Source organism: Myxine glutinosa, chromosome 7 (genome assembly GCF_964187855.1).
Source record: "Myxine glutinosa chromosome 7, kmMyxGlut1.1, whole genome shotgun sequence".
In the NCBI taxonomy this organism is placed as follows: Eukaryota; Metazoa; Chordata; class Myxini; order Myxiniformes; family Myxinidae; genus Myxine; species Myxine glutinosa.
This window is the reverse complement of record NC_136267.1, coordinates 32,032,185-32,056,146: the sequence shown is the minus strand read 5'-3', so window position 1 is coordinate 32,056,146 and position 23,962 is coordinate 32,032,185. Positions and strand designations below refer to the sequence as shown.

General features: G+C 44.6%; 1 protein-coding gene across 1 annotated transcript in view; it reads right to left on the bottom strand.

The window, feature by feature from the left end:
• Window positions 1-1,897: 1,897 nt before the first annotated feature.
• Window positions 1,898-23,962, bottom strand: part of LOC137431092 (protein ENTREP2-like) — a 148,620-nt gene continuing 126,555 nt past the window's right edge. Inside the window, exons 7-8 of the mRNA XM_078781393.1 lie at window positions 20,239-20,558; window positions 1,898-6,244 (exon numbers count right to left, since the gene is read on the bottom strand). The gene's annotated coding sequence lies outside the window, so the exon portion shown is untranslated. The remainder of the gene's footprint in view (window positions 6,245-20,238; window positions 20,559-23,962) is intronic.

Here is a 23,962-nt window from a genome sequence, read left to right as displayed (position 1 = left end):
GTGGGGGCTTCGCGCAACGGGTTTTATTGCCACGCCCTTAGCCCTCTCGAATGTCCAACCACACCTGTGACGCAGTGCCGCAGACACTCCCTTTGAGCACTGATTGGCAGCCATAATTGGATGTCATTGGTGCCATAATTATGACGTCATAATTCGACAGGGACAATGCTTAGTCTGATCAGTTTTAAATATATTGGGCGTGATCTACGCAACAATTATTTAGAGAATATAAATTTATGATGTCATCGCTCACGTAGTCTGGCAGCCATATTGGATCAAAGAAAAGAAACGTTCACAAACGGAAGAGATGGCTCGAAATAAGTTGACTGCGCAGGGTAAGTATGCTATGAATACCATCTAGTTATATATTGCCTTTACAGTGGAAATTTCACACCTCATTGCATGTGAAACACTATCACTTTTGATGGGATGGAGGGATTTAGGGGGGGGGGCATGTTCCGGGTGTGCCCCCCCCCCGGATCGGCCCATATGATACCCCGATGCATAACCTCACGAATACTCTCTATACCTAACCTATCTCGTAATTCTACATTTGACTTCCTACCCTTCAGTGTCACATTACACATCCATCTCACCATTCTCATCCCATTTCGTTCACACCTCCCTTCACCCTCCTTTTTGATCGCCCAAGTTTCACTGCCATACAACACCGTGCTTCTAACGGAAGCTGCATAAAGTTTTCCCTTCAGTCGGAGGGAGAAGCCCCCCCCCCCCCACCCCCCTTGATGTCACGAGGGGTAACAACTCCCTAAACTTCCTCCAACCACTTCTAATTCTTGCAATCACTACTGCCTCGACCCCACCACCTGCACCAATCATATCACCAAGGTAACAACATGTATCTACACATTTCAGGGATATGGGATATGTCCCCATAAGGTAATCTTTCCACTCTGACTGGTGCCACTAGTTTACCTGTGCAGACAGCGCATTTAAAGCCAGGAACCACCTGCAATCTATCTCTGATGCCACTACACCTCGTGTGCACCCAGCAGTTATAGTATTTACACAATATCGAGTTACTACCTACACCTTTATTACAGACAGCACAGGGGGCCTCCCCCTTTTCCCCACAATTCCTTCTCCCACCCCACTAATCAGTGCTTTGTTACCCTCGCCAGAGGAGAGGGTATTGCATTTGAGTCTGTTTATTTGTCTGTTTGTCTTTGTCCGCAAAGAATAAATATGATTTTCTCTGCAACCGTTGGTCCGATTGACAGGAAGATTTCACCATAGGTGCAACTCCACCTGTAGAATTTTTTATGATAATTATGATGTCATCGGTCACGTGGTTCGGCCGCCATCTTGGAAAAACCGAAAAACGTTGCACCTCTATATCTCCGAAAGCGCTGAATAGAAAAAAATTGAGACATGGCTCTTTGTAAAGAACTCTCCATGGGGAATAACATCTGTGAATGATGATGTCATAGGTGCTCCATTATGACGTCATAATTTGACAAGTACAAAACGCCATCTGATCAAGAAGAAATTTATTGAGCATAATCTGGGAATAAATTAGTTTAGAAAAAAAAAAGAATGCTGACGTCATCGATCACGTCGTTCGGCCGCCATATTTGTTTTAACCAAAAGCCTCCAAAAACACTGAAAATACATCCTGGCGACGGTTTGCAATCTCTGATTGCTCTTTTTCTTGTTTAGGTTGTATTCACTTTCAATCCTCTGGCCTCCATACCCTCCTTCCATACTGTATATTTACTCATTACCTCTTCTTCTACACTGTCTATCAGCACGAAGTCATGAGCTCCCAAGGTAAGAACTACCAAGGTACAACTAATGGCTTGTACAAATTATATGATCATCAATTATGAGTTCAGTCTGATTGTCGTAAGAGAAGAAATACACCAAATATGTCTGCTAATTCTCACAGAAACTTGATTTATTTATCGACGAAATCACAAAGTTACAGTTCCTTTTATACAAATAATCATTTATTGCAACAGTAATCAATAAAGCATCTGAGGTAAATTGATAAATGACTGAAAAAAGTGCAAACACTTTGAAATGATGGAAAACCTCCGTTTCCCATTTAATTCTCATTCATTTATACATGGTTGTCTCAGTAGTATTCACTGGTGTATATACAAACTTTACACTGGTACATGCTGAAACAAAATGCACTACCAGGATTTCATATGGACATAGAGTTGGAGGGAATTGGAATTTTAACGGTCTGAAGAGACTTCTTGGACATGGAAAAGTTTGGAAAAATTTAACAAGTGTTTTTCCATGTTCCATGCCAATAACATCTACTAAACAATGTGTCATCGTAATCCATTGAGGAGAAGTATTCTTCGCATTAATTATGGGGGATGGAAAGGGAAAATGTTTTGTGGACAAACTTAAAACTTCAAAATATCCACAAAATATAATTTCGGAAACAACTCATGGTAGAGTCGACAGGGCCTCGTCTAGTGCTGGATAGTCTTATTGTTGCACAGATCAGAAGTCTGGTCTGGAGTCACACAGAAATGTCCAACTAGTCTGAAGTAGGACAAGGTCGTCTCGTGTGGAGTCGGACAGAATAGTCTTGTCTGGGATCAGTCAGACGGAGTCCCATACACCGAAGTCTATCCGAGTAGATTGTAGCAAAACATCACAACTTTGCCGTCAATAGATGATCCGAAAAAGATGGATAGTTTGTGTCCCGGGAGTACTCCTTTTCACCTTCTAAAATCCCAAAAATGAAATTACAACTAACATCAGAAGTCCTGAATATTTCAGACAACCCTTAGCAACCCTGTAGATCCTGAGGAACATTTTGAAGTTGAATTTATCAGTGTTTGCAGAGAACAAACAATGTTAACAATGAATACTTGTTTCAAGGCAATAAAGTTCGGGCGGTCGTTCTTTTGCTTGTTTGCTGGTATGTTTCATTAAAATTATTGGGAGGTCAGGTTGTTGGCTCAAAAAACTCAAAAAACAAGATCTCTGGAATTATGTGGTCAGCATTCCACATACATTTGAGGTCTTAACACTGCTTCAGACGCTTCGTACAAGCTTGCTCAAAGTCCGGCGAGTCGCCACCGAGAAAATTCGCAACACGAATGTGCGTTTCAATCGACATGAATCCAAAAATGTTTTCCCTTCACTTGATGAGAAATGTGTTTAGTTGTTGACTTCCCCTTATATCATTTTTATTTCTACTCAGTGATCTTGATATAGAACGACAAAGGAATAATTCTGCAGTTAAGCAACCAATCAATAAGATCTCCACTGTGACGCTCGAAAAGGATCGCAGTGCGGTTAAGGTGCCGGCTTGGGATCCCAACACTTTCAGCCTGGTGTTGGCTTAGCAGTTAGGGTGCTGGGTTGGGATCCTAGGATCCTGGGTTCGAATCCCGGTCGATCGCTGAATTAACGCCTGGTGTTGGCTTAGCGGTTAGGGTGCTGGGTTGGGATCCTAGGATCCTGGGTTCGAATCCCGGTCGATCGCTGAATTAACGCCTGGTGTTGGCTTAGCGGTTAGGGTGCCGGCTTGGGATGCTAGGATCCTGGGTTCGAATCCCGGTCGATTGCTGAATTAACGCCTGGTGTTGGCTTAGCAGTTAGGATGCCGGCTTGGGATCCTAGGATCCTGGGTTCGAATCCCGGTCGATCGCTGAATTAACGCCAGGGGATTGACTCAGGCCTGTCATCCTTCCGAGGTCGGCAAATTGAGTACCAGTTCACTGGTAATTCCATGTGTGTCGCAAGAGGCGATTAACAGGGTTGGCGGCAGTAAGGGCATCCGGCCATAAAACATTGCTTCAAAAAGGGGACCATGGTGCCCGAAAAAGGCCAACCCCTGCTCTGCGGGGGGAAATGGCCTCTAAACGTGTTTCTTCTTCTTGCTTGCTTGCTTGCTTTCAGCAAGATATCCAGCCCAGTGTTAAGTTTGTTTGTATATCAAATCATGTTCATGTGTTCTCAGCATGGATTAACCTCAATATGGTCCAAGTAATATCAACAATCAATAATTCATTGGAGTTCTTGGTGAAAGAAGGGATTGTTGCCAACCCTGAAAGCACAGCTGCCATTTGTCAAAAAACATATAGATAGAGCAGGACTGTGAAACGTCAGGAAGTATCAAAACCACTCATTTGAAGATGTTTCAAAGTCAGTCTGTAAATCCCTAATAGCATGTGCTTGGGTACAGAAAGTGGTTCGGAGCAACCGTTGGGTGGAAATCCATTAAATAATGGAAATCCTGGATGTCGTTTCGGAAAGTGGATTGTCACACGGAAGCACATATTCATTCGTCGATGATGCTATTAGAAACGTTCCAGCCTCATAAACCAAATGCACATGATCATATCCGGTAGATCAAGACCAGTTATGAGCTGGTGGATTGACAGCTGGAACCAAGAAGTACGGACAAGAAGTATCGATGAACTGAGTCACAAGGTTAAATAAATAGGCAGTGACAATTAATTGGAAAATGGTAAACTATTGTTACTCTCTGTAAGCAACGTTCAATAAGTTACCCTTTATGCAGGACATAAAAGGTTTCCAAAATAAATACCAAAATAATATTTGTCAATTTGACCTCTGTATGACTTTGGGATATTCTTCATGAAGTACGATCTCCAGCTCAACAGATGTTTCAAGGTGAACGACATCCATCATATCGACATCATGGCTTTTTTCTTCTACAGTGACTAAGGCTGGTAGAGAATCATGAAGAACGATGACGTCATTAAATAATGGACTAATCTATTATAGGACGCGGGATTCCCAAGTGCACTTTTGAGCCTGGGATATGTGATCGGACCACAAGACAACCCAGGGAAGCTTTACCCCCCTTTGAGATTCCAGGGAATTCTGATGATTTACCATGTGTCCTGTAAGACCACAGTTATTGCTTAATGTTGGAACAGAGGTGGTCAAGCTGTGTGAAGTTATCAAACAAGAATGATCTTCCTGTGTTATAAAACGAGCTGCCAACCATTTGTTTTTCCTTTTTTCCTATTTCTTGCTCTGAAAATGCATGTTCACGTCCAAATAAGTACATCGATATTTGTCATTCGATTCTGCTTGTAATTTTCTTGAGGCCCCCCCAAAAAGTAAAGGCCGCCCATACATCACATACAAATGGAATGGAAAGTGCATTGGATTAAAAAAAAAATAAAGAAAAATATGGGGGGGGGGGGGGGGAACAAATTATGGAATGAGGGTGCAAATGGGATGATGTTTCGGGTTGGAGAACAGGAGACTGGAAAGAAAAAGGATGTTGGAAATATTTTGCAATAGCGGGCGGAAGAGAGGGAAATTGAGGAGACATTGAGAGGGAAGGGAATGGGGTTGTCTGAAACCATTTCTGTGATTTGGCCTACATTATATGCAGATAGAAACGTTTTGCTATATTTATGTCATTTTCCTTAAGACGGAGATTTAGAAACTCCGCATCAAAGAATCACCTACCAATGTTGTTGCCTTCAAACGATGTATGTGATCATTGCACGACAGTCACCGAGGATCGTGGGCCCACGTTTCTGCTGATGAGAAAAAGCTAGCAATAAATGGAACATGAAAGGGAGGAAGAGGGCTATTTGGCCCATCAAGGTTAAAGACAAGTGCAAAATACCGAGATGGCGGTTCAGTAAGATTTTAACTATTTAAGGGGCAGCATCAACCTTAGCTCTCGGAAATGTCCTTCATTTAAAACCAGGAAGTGATAAATAACCCTCCCCACACTCCTCTTTACACCGGAAACTAATACTCGTCGCATGCCCAGTAAAAACCTCCCACCGTAAAAATTCACTGCAAGTCCACGAGTCTGACTGAGTTGGACATTTGAACATAAGACGTACAGGGACAAGCCTCAGACAGCATGTTATGGAGGCCTCGATGCTTCTCAATGGGACTACAGCACCGTCTCTCGGCATATGCCAATGTGGCTGTGCGGCCGGTCTTGGTCCGTTCTCGGCCTCATCCTACGCCTGCTCACTAGGCCTTCCACAGGCTGCCACAGGTCAACCACATGCCCGTCGGCTTCTGCTCGAGCAATACCGCCGTGCTCCTTAGAGTCTATCCGTAGTTCTTCCTGTCTTGCGGAGTGTTCCTGTCGATTCCCACCGTTCAGGACCTCCTCCGACTGCAGCGGCATGGGCGAGTGCCATGCGTTGAGGTCATCAGATGCGCCGAGGTTCGGATCACAGGCCGCAGGTTGCCTATTTCGCTGCATGTGTCGAGTCTCTGTGAGTCTCGAACCAATCACAATGGCCTACACACAGAAATAAGTGGGAAAACCAAGAGGTAAATATTGCTCAACAATCCTCCTGGAATGGCTTGACCAAAAACAAAGGTGCAGACCTCCACACTTTCATCTCTGTACTCATTCCCACAAACAAGGTCAAACTGCAGGTAACTTCAAGGTGCTAGGAGTTAGATTGAGATAAAGTTATTCAGTTTTCTTTCCCTCTTTCTCCTGTGTTCTCACCTTGCACAGAAAAGCCATTTTCCAGACTTTGCCAATTCAGCAGACAGCCATTCAGGCAGGAACTCAAAGTCATCACCTTTATGGTTCATCGCCGATACAGACGAGATTTAAAGGAAAACTAAGTCCACTTGCCAAGGAGGAAATTGTCAAGGAAGCAAAGCCACTTGGCTATAAACTGCCAGAACTGATCATGTGATGGGCAATTCCACGGTTACTCACATTACAATAATGCCTCTATATATGTATATGTAATGTGAGTAACCGTGGAACTGCCCTGATATAACTTGCAGAAATGTCCCATTTACTCCTATAATGTTAATCAAATGTACGCTGCATTCTAAATACACAAACAAGGTGAAATCCTAAATACACAAACTCCTCTAAAATCACATTCATTTGTATTTTTTTGGCAAAATTAAAATGTGAAATCGAGAAGCAATTATTGACAGGACGACCATTTCACAAATTATTGCAACTAATGTAAAGATTTCATTCCAGGGAATGACTCGTACAGATTTCACATTTTCATATCCAAGTTGTACAAATTAAGACTGTGCAATGTTCAAGAAAAGTTCCGACCGTCTGCTTTCCCTGCTACTATGATATTCTATCTGCGAACTTCCTGTACACCCTTTCCAGGTGACGTCATCAAACATCCGGTGCACCATGATGGATTGCATTCAGATGCTTGCGTGCTTCCCATAGTGGTAATAGGGTGTAGTAACCGAGGTGTTCGAGTCTTTTCCGAATGCTGGGTTTGATTAGGAACCAAGGTGACCTACAGATTAATTGGAAAGAGGATGGCGCAAGTGGTTGCCATGTATCAGTAGACCGACCTAAATGCAGAAAACTGTATCCTTGCATCTGCTCCTGCTTTGAACATGTAATTAGTGGTACGAGGCATAGCCTATTACAAGACAAAATTATCTTAATTAAGTGAGCATTTAAAACGTTTGTTACTACAGTGCATTCAGAAAGTATTCAGACCCCTTCATTTTTTTCACATTTTGTTATGTTGCAGCCTTATGCTGAAATCGTTTAAATTCATTTTTCCCTCATCAATCTGCACTCAATACCCCATAATGACAAAGAGGAAACAGGATTTTATAAAGTTTTGCAAATTTATTAAAAAGAAAAAACTGAAATATCACATTTACATAAGTATTCATACCCTTTGCTATGGCACTTGAAATTTAACTCAGATGCCTCCCATTTCTCTTGATCATCTTTGAGATGTTTCTACACCTTGATTGGAGTCCACCTGTGGTAAATTCAATTGATTGGATATGATTTGGAAAGGCACACACCTGTCTATATAAGGTCTCACAGCTGACAATGCATATCAGAGCAAAAACCAAGCCATGAGGTCGAAAGGTACTGCCTGCAGAGCTCAGAGACAGGATTGTGTCGAGGCATAGATCTGGGGAAGCCTACAAAAAATCTCTGCTGCATTGAAGGTTCCCAAGAGCACAGTGACCTCCATAATTCTTAAATGGAAGAAGTTTGGAACAACCAGGACTCTTCCGAGAGCTGGTCGCCCGGCCAAACTGAGCAATCGGGGGAGAGGGGCCTTGGTAAGAGAGGTGACCAAGAAACCGATGGTCACTCTGGCTGAGCTCCAGAGATCCTGTGTGGAGATGGGAGAAACTTCCAGAAGGACAATCATCACTGCAACACTCCACCGATCTGGGCTTTATGGCAGAGTGGCCAGGCGGAAGCCAAACAGTTCAATCTTGGTTTCATCAGACCACAGAATCTTGTTTCTCACAGTGTGAGTCCTTTAGGTGCTTTATTGCAAACTCCAAGCGGGCTTTCACGTGTCTTTCACTATAGGAGAGGCTTCCGTCTGGCCACTCTGCCATAAAGCCAAGATCGGTGGAGTGTTGCAGTGATGATTGTCCTTCTGGAAGTTTCTCCCATCTCCACACAGGATCTCTGGAACTCAGCCAGTGACCATCGTGTTCTTGGTCACCTCTCTTACCAAGGCCCTTCTCCCCTGATTGCTCAGCTTGGCCGGGCGGCCAGCTCTAGGAAGAGTCCTGGTTGTTCCAAACTTCTTCCATTTAAGTATTATGGAGGCCAGTGAGCTCTTGGGAACCTTCAATGTAGCAGATTTTTTTTTGTAGGCTTCCCCAGATCTGTGCCTCGACACAATCCTGTCTCTGAGCTCTGCAGGCAGTTCCTTCGACCTCATGGCTTGGTTTTTGCTCTGATATGCATTGTCAGCTGTGAGACCTTATATAGACATTTGTGTGCCTTTCCAAATCATATCCAATCAATTGAATTTACCACAGGTGGACTCCAATCAAGGTGTAGAAACATCTCAAAGATGATCAAGAGAAATGGGAGGCACCTGAGCTAAATTTCAAGTGTCATAGCAAAGCATATGAATACTTATGTCAATGTGATATTTCAGTTTTTTCTTTTAATAAATTTGCAAAACTTTCTAAAATCCTGTTTTCTCTTTGTCATTATGGGGAATTGAGTGTAGATTGATGAGGAAAAAAATGAATTTAAACGATTTCAGCATAAGGCTGCAACATAACAAAATATGCAAAAAGTGAAGGGGTCTTGTTACGGATTCAGCACCAAGTATTGTTGTTATTATTATTATTGATGGTTCTAGGTATTATGGTTATTGTGGTTTAAGGGAAAGGGTTATTGTGGTTAAAAGGTTAAAAAGCGCTCATGATATAAATGATACCGGAAATCGGACAGTGCACCGGAAGACGTCGAGCGAGGAAGAAGAGCGCGTGAGGCAGAGGAAAAACGATGCGTTTTGGGTAAAAGCTCCTCACCCAGCGTGGTCGAGCGTCCATGGAGAGTGAACTTTGAGTCCTTGAAAGGAATCTCGTGCGATCGGTGTTATCGCTGGAGTTGTGGAAAAGCCTGCGAAGCCAGGTACAGGTGTGAGATTCCGGAGAATCTTCGCCTAGAGGCTGCGGCCCGAGGAAGAACCGTCCGCCATTTCGGGGACCTCGCGCGTCGTTCGCGGAACCTTGGTTAGCCGCGTCCGCTGGTCCCGCCCTCCGGTAGTTTACCGAGGATGTGTGTGCGCGACAGCAGCCTTTGAAGAATACGGTGCGGTTCGCGACCGCATGGTGTATGTGCACGTTTGGATAGTGTCTTTGGGATTCCTCGTTCCACCGCCAATTGGGGTTGGCTGGGACCACGTGACGGTCCCCGCCTTACCTACATCTCCTTACCCGCCTCATCGCCATTGCCTCTTCGCCGGGAGCACCATTGTGTTCTAGAGAGATTGAGAAGGGCTCTGTTTCAGTCCCTGGGGGTGCCGTGAGTTTGAGCTAGGTTACCATCTTAAGACCTTGATTGTATGGTTGATTGCCACCATTGTTGTATGGTTCTTCTTGTGTGCTTTTAATATATTATTTGTTCGATGACAACCATTGGTGTGGTTTTCTTATTGATTTGATTGTTTCATTTGATGGTTTCATGGATGGTTTCATTATTGATTGATTTCAACAAAGAATAACATATTTTTTCTGTCGGGGAGCCTCTCGGGGTTCGGAGGTTTACCGAGACCAGGGGATAGGGGAGGACCCCGTTACAGAAATTGAGGGCTCGTCCAATTGAAACTCGTGGGCTCGAAATTTGGTCTTCGTCCGGGATATCAAATTCCCTAACTTTAGTCCGGGAAAGAATTCCCTAACATTCCCAGCATTCCCAAATTTTTCCAAAAAAAAAAAAAAAAAAAAAAATTTTTTTTTTTGAAATTTCTTGTGTGAAGATTAACAGGTGTTAACAATAGTCACCATGGAGTTTGACGCAGAGAAGTTTGCAGCGACCCCTAGTGAGGCACAGTTCAGAGCGTTATTAAGATCGGAACTCTTGAAATTGGCCAAACATTTTAGCTTGGAGGTCCGAAGTAATATGAAGAAGGCAGAGATGCAGACAGTGGTGATACAATCTCTGGTGGGATTAGGAACATGGACAGAGGTAGCCTTGGATTGGTTACCGGAGGAACAAGAAGATGTGGAGCTCCGGATATTGAAGATGCAATTGCAGAGCCAGGAAAGGTTAAAAGCAGAGGAAACAACACAACAACAACATGCATTTTAAAGGCCATTTTCCCTGCTAGAGCGGGGGTTAGCCTATTCACGGGGGCGGCCTCGAGATGAATATGAGGACCACTCTGATACCACGACTTCTAGGAATCCGAAGACAGCAGTTCCAAGGCAGACTTACCCTCCTGTGGGGCTCAAGGCAAACCACAAGGTTCTCCTCCGGGCCTACTTGCGCTTTTTGCCATAAACCTGGACACTTGATGTCCCACTGTTATGCTCTGGGAAAAGAAAATCAGGAGCGGAGTTCGACTAGTACCACTCAGAATGCAATGGCAAATGTGAGTAGAGGAGAGCAGAGGAAAGGAAAGCAGAAAAGGAAAGAGGAGAACAGGAACGAGAACTCCAGGAAAGGTTAGAAGAGCAAAAACGCGAAGAAAGAAGAGAAAAGCAACAAGCAGAGGAAAGGAGAGCTGCAAGGGAACTCGAAGCAGAGGAGAGAAAAGCCGAAAAGGAGTTCAAGGACCATGAAATGGCGCGTCAGCAGGAAATTAAAGTCAAGGAGCTGAAGTTAATGAGAGAACGGGGAGAGGTACCATCCATGCCGACGGGTTCGACAACTAGTCAGAACACCTGGGATGTTGGCAGACATGTGAGGCTGGTTCCACCCTTCAATGAAAAGGAGGGAGCCAATTTTTTTTCACACTTTGAGAAGGTGGCTCAACTGCTAAACTGGCCTGAGGAGTCCTGGACCATATTAGTGCAAAGTGTTCTGGTGGGTAAAGCTCAAGATGTTTATTTGGCTTTACCGATTGACTAATGTGCAGATTATGAGGTATTCAAGAAAACCATTCTCAAAGCCTATGAATTGGTCCCTGAAGCTTACCAGCAAAAATTCCGGAACGCCAGGAAGAGGGAGAGGGAGACCCATGTGGAGTTTGCCAGAATGCAAGAAACCATGTTTGATCGGTGGTGTGATTCAAAAGGAGTTGGGAAAGACTTCGAACTACTGCGACAATTGATCCTGGTGGAGGAATTCCAACAGTGTGTCCACGAGGACATTAAAGTTCATCTGGAGGAAAGGAAGGTACCAAAGCTGTATGAGGCAGCAGCCATGGCTGATGACTATGCCTTAACCCACAGGATGGGGTTCCACAAACCTAACTTCTCACCTAGACCTAGCCAGGGGAGCTATGGTACATCAGGGGCGGAGAACGGAAATTCACGGGGGCGGCCTCGAGATGAATATGAGGACCACTCTGATACCACGACTTCTAGGAATCCGAAGATAGCAGTTCCAAGGCAGACTTACCCTCCTGTGGGGCTCAAGGCAAACCACAAGGTTCTCCTCCGGGCCTACTTGCGCTTTTTGCCATAAACCTGGACACTTGATGTCCCACTGTTATGCTCTGGGAAAAGAAAATCAGGAGCGGAGTTCGACTAGTACCACTCAGAATGCAATGGCAAATGTGAGTAATCGCCCTCAAAAGGGTTACCAACCATTTATTTCAGAGGGGTTTGTGTCACTGGATGGAGACCCGACTAACCAGAAACCGGTTCGGGTATTGAGGGACACAGGAGCACATCAATCTTTGATGCTTTAAGGCATTTTGCCCTTGTCCGAGGAGACGGCAACTGGTGCTAGTGTTCGTTTACAGGGGATTGGTGGCTGTGTTACAGCTCCACTTCATGTCATCCATTTAGAATCTGATTTGGTGTCAGGACCGGTCACCGTAGATTTACAAGCCACTCTTCCTGTAGAGGGAGTATCTTTTGTTATCGGTAATGATTTGGCCGGTGGTCAAGTTTCTGGTAACCTGATGGTTGTTAAAAAGCCCAGTAGGGAAAATAACACCACACCAGTCAGGGATGGCGGCAAATTTGGCAAGCTATTTGTAGGTGGACTGAACTTCAAAACAAAGGAGGAAGTTCTGACCTCTGTCTTTAGCAAATATGGATCACTTCTGGAAGTGCGGCTGGTAAAAGACAGGGAAACGCAAAAGTCAAGAGGGTTTGGCTTTGTCACATTTGAAAACACAAAGGACGCCAAAGAGGCAGAGGCGGATTGGATTGGAGGATTTGGAGGATTTGAGGGTAAGGATTTGGAGGGTCGGACCATAACAGTAGGGAGGGCATTTCATAGGTGTTGTGGGGGCTACAGAAGAGGACAACGGAGTCGTAGTTTTGGTGGTAGCCGCAATCGATATTATTATGGAGGCTCCCAGAGTTACGGCAGCTCCCGAAGGAAGGATTATCAGGGTAGGGGCCGAGAAGGAGACCGCTATTCCCAGGACTACAGTGACAAGCGGTCCAACTGTGATGATTACGAAAGTTAGAAAGAGTTGAAGCACTGAATGCTGCAGAGCAGCCGAGCCAGAATTCCTACATGGATTAACCGTGAACGCCACGTTCCTCAAGGCGTCCATGTAGTGAACTTTCCTACACGGATTAACCGTGAACTCCACGTTCCTAAAGGCGTCCATGTAGTGAACTTTCCTGCACGAACTAACCGTGAACTCCACGTTCCTAAAGGCGTCCATGTAGTGAATACTTCCAGGCCTCACCACCCACCCAACATGGAACCTGGCTTTCAGCTCGGCCTCCCGGAAAAAGTGCTGTAGATTTGCTTGACTTTGGATTTTTGATCACCACCCCTTAACCTTCATGCAAACGAAACTAAAAGTGAAAATCAGGTGCTGAGGTGGAGTTTGGCTTTGCAGGGGGTTCAACTGGGAAATTGAACAGGTGAAGGGCAGGGACAATGTCGTTGTTGATGCTTTGTCCAGAGTGGTTTAACTTTGGAAAGCTCTGTGGGTTGTGTGAAAGTTTGTTGCTTTATTTTCGGGGAGATATTGAGTATTGTTGCTCCCGGGAATTGATGATTTGGGTTGGGAGTTTACTTTTGTTTGTTCAAAGAGTTTGCATGCAAAGAAAGTTTTCGCTGTGTTCAAACTTTCTTTCTTGAGGGGGGGAAGTGTTACGGATTCAGCACTAAGTATTGTTGTTATTATTATTATTGTTGGTTCTAAGTATTATGGTTATTGTGGTTTAAGGGGAAGGGTTATAGTGGTTAAAAGGTTAAAAAGCGCTCATGATAAAAATTATACCGGAAATCGGACAGTGCACCAGAAGACGCCGAGCGAGGAAGAAGAGCGCGTGAGGCAGAGGAAAAACGACGCGTTTTGGGTAAAAGCTCCGTACCCAGCGTGGTCGAGCGTCCATGGAGAGTGAACTTTGAGTCCTTGAAAGGAATCTCGTGCGATCGGTGTTATCGCTGGAGTTGTGGAAAAGCCTGCGAAGCCAGGTACAGGTGTGAGATTCTGGAGAATCTTCGCCTCGAGGCTGCGGCCCGAGGAAGAACCGTCCGCCATTTCGGGGACCTCGCGCGTCGTTCGCGGAACCTTGGTTAGCCGCGTCCGCTGGTCCCGCCCTCCGGTGGTTTGCCGGGGATGTGTGTGCGCGACAGCGGCCTTTGAAGAATACGGTGGGGTTCGCGACTGCACGGTGTATGTGCACGTTTGGATAGCGTCTTTGGGATTCCTCTTTCCACCGCCAATTCGGGTTGGCTGGGACCACGTGACGGTCCCCGCCTTACCTACATCTCCTTACCCGCCTCATCGCCATCGCCTCTTCGCCGGGAGCACCATTGTGTTCTAGAGACATTGAGAAGGGCTCTGTTTCAGTCCCTGGGGGTGCCGTGAGTTTGAGCTCGGTTACCATCTTAAGACCTTGATTGTATGGTTGATTGCCACCATTGTTGTATGGTTCTTCTTGTGTGCTTTTAATATATTATTTGTTCGATGACAACCATTGGTGTGGTTTTCTTATTGATTTGATTGTTTCATTTGATGGTTTCATGGATGGTTTCATTATTGATTGATTTCGACAAAGAATAACATATTTTTTCTGCCGGGGAGCCTCTCGGGGTTCGGAGGTTTACTGAGACCAGGGGATAGGGGAGGACCCCGTAACAGTCTGAATACTTTCTGAATGCACTGTATGTATCAGCCAATTTTGGGAGTAAAACTTTGTGACATGTAGCAACATGCCAAACGTACTCGGGTAGGACCACCCCAGCTAACATGTATTGTGTGAGTCATTGCTTCAGGCTTGCTGGGTTTTAACCTTTTGAACCATGAGAGCTCCTTGAACTTTCAGCTTCCTGGAGAAAAATCACTGAAAAGTTTAAAGTTGTTTTATTTCAGTTTTCTGCCTGTAAAAATGTATTTCTAGCCCTTTAATTACTAGTAAATCATCTTTTGAATCATACACTCTTAATTTCTTCTTTTTTTGAGTTTATCGCCAATACTTTACTTTGTGGTGCTAGTCAAACCAGCAGTTATTGCCTGGCTTTTCAATAGAAAATAATTCTTCACAAAAACCTCCCTCACACTTCCTCAGCAATTAGCGGTGATTCAGACTGAAGATTAGGTGTAATATAATAGAGCCGCTAATTGTTCAGGAAGTTCCTCGTGATATGTATATACAGCGCCTTCAGAAAGTATTCACAGCCATTGACTTTTTTCACATTTTGTTGTGTTACAGCCTGACTTTAAAATGGATTGAATTGAGATTTTTTTGTCACTGATCCACACATAATACCCCATAAGGTCAAAGTGGATTTTAAAAAAATATATAACTTTTTACAAATTAATTAAAAATGAAAAGCTGAAATGTCTTGAGTCAATAATTATTCAAACCCTTTGCTATGACACTCCAAATTAGCTCAGGTGCATCCAATTTCCTTTGATCATCCTTGAGATGTCTCTACAACTTCAATGGAGTCCACCTGTGGCCAATTCAATTGATTGGACATGATTTAGAAAGAAACACCATTCTATATAAGGTCCCACAGTTGACAGTGCATGTCAGAGCAGAAACTCTACCATGAAGACGAAGGAACTGTTCCTAGAACTCCGAGATAGAATTGTAAGGAGGCGTAGATCTGGGAAACAGTATAAAACAATTTCTAGTGTGTTGAACGTTCCTAAGAGCATAATGAGCTCCATCATTAGGAAACGGAAAGAATATGGAACTACCCAGACTCTTCCTAGAGTTGACCGTCAGACCAAACTGAGCAAACGGGCAAGAAGGTCCTTGGTCAGGGAGGTGACCAAGAACCCAATGACAACTTTGAAAGAGTTCCTTGGCTGAGAAGGGAAACCTGCCAGAAGGAAAACAGTCTCCGCAGCACTTCACAAATCTAGGCTTTATGGGAGAGTGGCCAGACAGAAGCCACCCCTGAGAAAAAGGCACGTGACAGCACGCCTGGAATTTGCAAAAAGGCACGTGAAAGACTCAGAGCATGAGGCAAAATATTTAGTGGTCTGATGAGATGAAAATTGTACTCTTTGGCCTGAATACAAAGTGCATGGTAGTGGCAGCATTATGTTATGGGGATGCTTTTCAGTGGCAGGGACTGGGGGACTTGTAAGGATAGAGGGATCAATGAATGGAGCCAAACACAGGCAAATTCTTGAGGAGGACCTGCGAGAGTGCAAAAGACCTGAGACTGCGGTGAAGATTTATGTTCCAACAGGACAATGACCCCAAGCATACAGCCAAAGCGACACTGCAATGGCTTCAGAATAAGAACGTTGTTGTTGTTTCTTCATATACAGCCTGTAGCTGCTGGTTGCATCATTTTTCTGGAAGCACATTTGTGCCGCTGATGCAGTGCCCAAATTACCAGTGAGCTGGTAATCAATTTGCTGACCTCGGAAGGATGACAGGTTGAGTCAACCCCCCTCGCGTTAATTAAAATATCTACCGGGATTCGAACTCAGAATACTGGGATCCCAAGCCAGCACCCTAACTGTTAAGCCAACACCAGGATTAATAAGAACGTGAAGGTCTTTGAGTGGCCCAGCCAACGCCCAGAGTTGAATCCCATTGAGAATCTGTGGAAAGACTTGAAGATTGCTGTTCACCAATGCTTCCCATTCAACTTGACAGAGCTTGATCAAATCTGCAAGGTAGAATGGGAGAAACTCCCCAAATCCAAATCTACAAAGTTGATATAGACATACGCAAGAAGACTTGAAGCTGTAGTCACTACTAAATGCGCCTCTACGAAGTATTAAGTCCGGTGGATAAATACTTATTTAAATTGGATATTTGTTTTTAATTTGTAAAAATTTCAAAAACATGTTTTCACTTTGTCATTATGGGGTATTTGGTGTCGATCTGTGACAAAAAAATCAAGTAAATCCATTTTAAATTCACACCTATCACAACAAAATGTATTTGAATACTTTCTGAAGGCACTGTGAACAAGGGGTGTAAATACTTTCTGAAGGCACTGTGAACAAGGGGTGTGAATACTTTCTGAAGGCACTGTGAACAAGAGAAAATTACTCTTAGACCATGTATAAAACGACCTCCAATATGAGCCTTAAATCATATTAAAAAAAAAAAAAAAAAAATAAGTAAACCATGTGGCAGCAGGTAGATATCTTATTGTGGGATCAGCTGGGGAAAGAGTTTTGCCAGGCCTTTCATGAACCAACTGAGTAGGCCTAGATGTTCGAATGCAGGTGGCAGGAATTTGTCATTCGTTGAAGGTGTCGGTGATAACCTGCTTACTCTTCATGAAAATTGCTGTGGGATCTTTATCGTCATCAAGTAATGCCATCAGAAGAGACTCCCACCTTAATGTTCAAGTGAAAGATGGTGCACTTTGTGACCCAATGCCCTGTGTGTGAAGCACCAATACCTTTACCTGTCTTAATAAAACATTTCAAGTCATAATTTTTAGGCCACAAATTACAGGTGTGTGCCTTACGCACAAACCAAAAAAGAAGCATTTCATTTCTTATAACTATATTTTTAGCCTGGTGTTGGCTTAATGATCAAGGTGGCTGGCTTGAAATCTTAGGGTCCTGAGTTTGAGCCCCTGTCATTTCGCTGAATTAACACCAGCTGGGTTGACTCAGCTTGTCATCCTTCTGAGGTCGGTAAAATGAGTACCAGCTGACTGATAATGGGGGGGCACTGCATCAGAGGCACCCCCAGTAAATGATGCAGCCAATCAGCCACAGGCAGCACATGAACCACCAACTATATTTCAATTACTCCCAAGTTCCTTTTTCCCATATGTATAGGGAAACTTTTAGGCCTGGACTATGATACAGACCATGCCTTGTACTCTCTGTAATGTTTAGGTATGGGAACAAACTCGTTTATACTGAAACTTGTTATGATTCTTAAACTCAATACCCAAAACCAGGAGGGCACTCCATAGAGCGCACACCTCCACCAGGCTGAAGAGTTTACGTATTCTATCCCACCAATAGGCCGGATCTGCATCCAGATGTTAACCAAAATCGAATCGGCTTGTTCTCGTCACCTACCCAACTCATCCACTTAGTTTCGTCCGAATCTGTCGATAACATTTTGAAATATCCTGCTATGTATCGTTTTTGGACCTATCGCTCAATGGTGAAGAATGACTTAAGAATTAAATAATTATCGTAACTGGATTCGGATTTTCACCAAAGTCAAATGAATTTGTCCTTGTTACACTCCCACCATGTCCACCAACTTTTGTCTGAATCCGTCCATAACGTTTTGAGATATCCTGCTCACAGACAAACAGAGGTGAAAACATAACCTCCGTCCACCTTTGTTGGCGGAGGTAACATAGTCTGTTATAAGATCCTATTTCGTTCAAGGTGTGGGCTCTTCTTTGGAAACAGTAAAAATGATTTACAATTTAAGACCAAGTGTCATTCGAAAAAGTATTCCTGTCATGATTCCGTTCACTCATTGTCACCAAATGTCATCCTCGTTGATTTTCAATATTTCCTCTAAATGCCACCAAAGGTGTGATACATTGTACAGGCTTTCAAAACAAGTCCTTATTGATTTATATGCCATCCAACCTTTTTAGAGCTTTGAAAGTGAGAGATTACAGTGGATGGTTCCATAGAGACGAAATACGCTCCCCATGCTCCACATTTATCGCTGCTCAACGCAATAGGTGAGAAGGGAAGTTGGGATTTTGTGGGTTCTGATGTCTCTGAAAAGAGTCCATATAACTATAGTATTATAGAAGATTATTTCAATTCAAGGTTTTCCGAATTGGGTGAAATTTAGTAAAAAAAAAAAAAAAAAAGACAAAAATCTTCATGTGAGATAATCCGAGAAAAATTGATTTATAAAGTCCATAATCCATTAGAAGACAGATGGCTTTAGGGGGCATTGCCATATGTTGGTCATATCTAATAAGTGGCGCACCAGCCTCTAAACGGTCTAGTCTGTGTTTGAATCTCGACCCAGCTATAAACCGTCATCCTCCGACAGAATGTACTAGCCTGGTGTTGGCTTAGCGGTTCGGGTGCCGGCTTGGGATCCGAGGATCCTGAGTTTGAATCCCGGTCGATCGCTGAATTAACGCCAGGGGGGTTCACTCAGTCTGTCATCCTTCCGAGGTCGGAAAATTGAATACCAGTTCACTGGTAATTCTCTGTGTGTCGCAAAAGGCGACTAACAGGGTTGGCGGCAGGAAGGTGCATCCGGCCATAAAACATTGCTTCAAAAAGGGGACCACGCTGTCCCCCCAAAAAATGCCAACCCCTGCTCTGCGGGGGAAAATGGCCTCTAAAGGTGATTCTTCTTTTTCTCCGATAGAGTGTACTGCCTCAGCATCACCAGCAGCCACGTGATGCAAATTCGACTAAACTTGTTGGTGTTAGATGGTTAGAGCATACTCTCTGGGTCTGGGGGGTCTGCGGTTCGAACCACGGTCGAATCATGCGGCTTCCTTGCTACGCTTGACACTCGGCACTTACAAAGGATAGAACACGTACAAACAACCATGTGTTGGCAACCATGGCGCAGGCTTGATGGATCCAATGGCCTCCTCCTATATTGAAGGAGTGCAAGGGAACTCATCTTTAAATGCATGAATGGACATATTACGTCGGCATACGTTTGACACATCTTTCCTCTTGTAAACACAACATGGAGGAGCAAGTCTTCTTTCCTTCAACTAAATTTCGCCTTTGGGAATGTGATAAATAGACACACTGACCTGCAAGGCCTCAAAATAAGACAATCGATTTTTAGTCGGTGCGAAATCGAGCTCGGCATTTTGTCGTAGTCACATGACAAAAAGGAAAAAATGGATCTTTTTCACCTTTGGGTGACCAACACTAGCAAGCATAAGTAAACTTGTGTGCAGGAGACCATCTGTCCCATCATTCCTGTGCCATCGCCACAAGCGGAGGTGCAACATATTGCTAATTGTGTAACTGACCTTCAGCAGGGAATTTGGCGAGAGAATCAGTACACATAAACAACATTGGTGCTATTTCCCTCCTCAGATGTCCACAATTATCTTCCATCCTCTGCCCTTACTTCTGTCTCCTCTCAATTTCCTGTCGTCTAACTTATGTTTGCTTCATTAGAATATGGTCCCAAAATGAAATCTCCATGGCATACATGGATTACTGAGTACAGCTTGTTAGGGAATGCGTAAGCGGATTCACAAATTGATCGAAATGAAAGGTTCACTAAATCAGAGCCGACGAATTAATAACGAACAACAAATGATTGTTCATTATGATTCGTTCTTAGGCTCTTACCTTTGCTTGGTTGAGTAAATCTGTTTTTATTCAGTTGACCAATAACAAATGCTGGTTTGGTTAAGCATTCATCTTTAGAATTGTAACAACATTATTAAAATTATCTGTTGTGAGCGAATACATAACATACTCAAACTCAACCCTCATATTCGTTGGCAAGACAAACCACCTGATCAATGATGGTTGCACTGGCAACTGCTTCGTCCATGGTGGCTTGCCCACGCTCGACCACCGTCGAGATGTCGCTGATGACATGCTGCACCTCAGGCGTGAACGTCTGCCTCCTGGTCTCCTCCAGGAAATGTGACACGAGCACCTTTGTGTCCCAGTAGGTCTCAAAGTCAACAAGTGAGTGAGGACGGGCTTTGCTTGAGCACGATGTGTCCGCCCGAGTGCTCACACGATTGCGTCGTAAGGGAACGCAGGCTCCCATGTCACTGGTGCTCCGAGCCTCAGAGGCCCGTTGCCTGGTCTGGCTGGCTGGAGAGTCTGTGCAAGACAAGTGTGAAGTTAGCAGGTCAAAGTTAAATTTGAAGTTTGGCAACAAATTAAACACGATGTATAATTTAAACACAGTACAGTAAAGTGACGCAAGACCTTACACAATGATAAAAATAAATAAATAAATAAATAAATATATATATATATATATATATAAGTTCAAAACACACCTGGTCACAAGTGTGCCGCACTGACCGGGTCCTCAGTCGAGGTCCTCAGCATCATGCAGTTTCGGCCCTTCAACCTCGATACGGTCAGCTAAGGTGGGCCAGCATGGGCACATACACATCCACATGCAGCAACTGCATCTGGATGCGTACATACCCCACCCCCAGCCAGTGCGAACAACAACAACAACAACAATGACAACAACAACAACACCTCCACATCCAGAATCCACAGCACCAAACAAACATGGTGGAACACTCAAACACCCACCTTTATACCCTTCACCTCTCACCAACAAAACACACCAGATCATTCATACACACACATACACACCCATACACACACATACAGACAGAACACCAACCAATCAACCACCTACACTTACATCATACACCACTCAACACACAAAATAAGAATAATGGTAACAAAAAAAACAAAAAAACACAACCAACCGACACCGTTCGACGTGCCTCCATAAACTTCCTCCATATCCAAAATGAGCCTTTCAAGGCAACCTGGGCCACCTTGTCACACATCCTCCTTCTTTCTGTCCCACACACTCTCAGCCGAGCAAGAAATGCAGAAAAGGAATTGCCAATATACCCTCTACACCCCACCTGAAATGGCTGACACGAAACGCGCCAACCCTTCTCCCGGCACTCTGCCTCCAGCTCACTGTACTTTCCTCTCTTCCTCTCGTGCACCTCCTCCATGTTCTCTTCCCAAGGTACCGACAACTCCCCTAAGATGACCTGTCTTGTTGCACTTGACCAAATGACAATGTCAGGCCGCAACCTTGTCACACAGATCTCCTCTGGGAATACCAATTGTGGCTTTAGGTCTGCCACCACCTGCCAATCACAAGCATCTGACAGCCCTCTTGCTTTCCACCTCCTCTTTCCACCTGGCCCTCTTTGACAAACCACACCTCTCCCCCGTCAGTCTCCTTCTCCACTCTTCTCTCTCTCGATCTCAGCACCTCTTGTTGCACCATCTGCACCACCACCGCCAGCACCTGATCATGTCGCCACCTGTATCTTCCTGCTGCCAATGCTACTGAACATGCACTCAGTGCATGCTGCACTGTTCCCACACCTCCACACAAATAACATCTCTCCTCCTGCAACAACCCCCACAATCTCAAGTTTACTGGTGATGGAAGCACATCATACGTTGCCCGTCAACAGGAAATTCAACAATATTGGCTCCATCCTTCAAATCTCTTGCCACTTCATAGTGCAGCGGCATAGCAAACCAATTGTGCATTTTGTGATGGAAGCACCAAATTTGGCAGAATGATAGAATATTATATGGAGAACATTTTCAGATATGGAACCACTTTGGAATTCACCCCAATGTGGCCGCCATATTGGATTTCAAAATGGCGGCTTAAAAATCTTTAATTACAAATATTTCTGGTTCTATACCAGCTACAGCCTTGATTTTAGTGTCTGGATGTACAAACTTGAGGTCAAGGAATTGAATGGTTCTACTTAGAAGTTGATTTACTGACGCCATATTGGATTTCAAGATGGCGGAAATTGATTTACTGACGCCATATTGGATTCCAAGATGGCGGCTTCCGAAAATCTGCTGACCGATATCTCTGGTTCTATGCCAGCTAGATACTTGATTCTGGTGTCTAGATGTACATTTCTGAGGTCAATGAATTGAATGGTTGTATTGAAATATGTTTTAATGCACATAAGCAACTGATAATCCCATATTACGTACATTGTATACACACGTTCAGCAAGAGAACTAGCGAGCGTATTGCATCAAGTCATGCCAAGTGTCACAGTTCCAACTCAATGTGAGCAGTCACCATCACAGGCACACAGTGCTGTGCATTTCAGAGCCGCTTTCTTGCACTTGCATCTCCCACTGCAACCTTTTTCGCACCCACAACAGATGAGTTCATAGCAGGATTTGGCAGCTTCTGGTAGTGTTGTCCACAGAGGATCCAACTGTCCGTCATTGTCCACCCACCCCCAGTCGCATGGTGATGGGAGATAGCAGTTTGATGACATCATAGATAGCAGATAGCAGTTTGATGGGAGATAGCAGTTTGTTGCGTTTGATGACATCATTGAGTGGCTTGGATCTGTCTGCCAGACGTTCCTTCTCAAATGAATGGAACTGATCTCTCCCAATCTGTAAAGCTGTACGCACAGTATCTACAACAGCTGGGCCCAAGATCTCCAGTGTGCCCAGGACCAGCAAATCTGTGCTTTCTTCTTCAAAGGGGCTGCCCATCTCTTCGATGACTGTTGTCAGTGCACGGATATCTTGGACGAACTTCTTCTGCACACTGTCGGTTTGCTCATGGTGGTGGGTGTGCTCTCCCCTTTGGCGCAGTTGCTGTGAGGTCTCAAATTCTGTGATGACCCGAGCAACTTCGGGGCCAGCCACCATCCACCGTCGAAGGGCACTGGGTTTTCAGTTAGGCCCACTGCCCCGCCATCGCCTTTGACCGTGGCATTGTTTTGTTCATGAGCCTGGTCTAGGGAGATGGCGGAGAAAGCATGCCTAGTCTTCTTGGATGTGAAGTGCCCCGCATGGAACTTGGCAGCAACATCTGGGTGTTTCTCTGCAATGCCAACCATGTCCCTGATGTGGACTGGTAACCAGCGAGCATAGTGGATATGGCCCAATGCAGCGAACCATGCAGCTAGCTCTGGTAGGGTGTCCATGTACAGCGTGAAGTTGGACTCTCTCAGTGAACGTATGTAGAGGAGTATACAGAGCTCCAGGTTAAGTACAGTGGCCCAGTACTGAAACTGTGGACATGCCGCTGCTCTCTGGTCACACCATGCCTCGAACTCCAATGGTTCCTCATCTCTTGCAGTTGCTCTTTCGTTGTATATGTCATATGCACGATGCTGCAGTATGTGTAGGGCAGCAACAGTTACTTGGTGGGCGCGTCTTGTACGGCTGACGTGAGCTGCACGCAAGAAGGAGTCTGCTGTGCCAGCTGTTGCTATCTCTGCCTGAACCAATGCCTGTGTCCAACCGCTGTCTTGCAGCCAGTCTCCTGCTGTCTTCAAAGCTGCCATCTCTGTGTGTAGACCACCCAGCATGACCACAAAGAGATCTTCACCATGTGTATCTGGCCAGTTCCATTGCACCTGCTTGGCGATCACATAAAGTGGTTGGTCCAGTGTGACGACGGGTATCTGTCCAGGGTTTAGCTCATTGATCGCTGCTTTCACGACATCCATGGC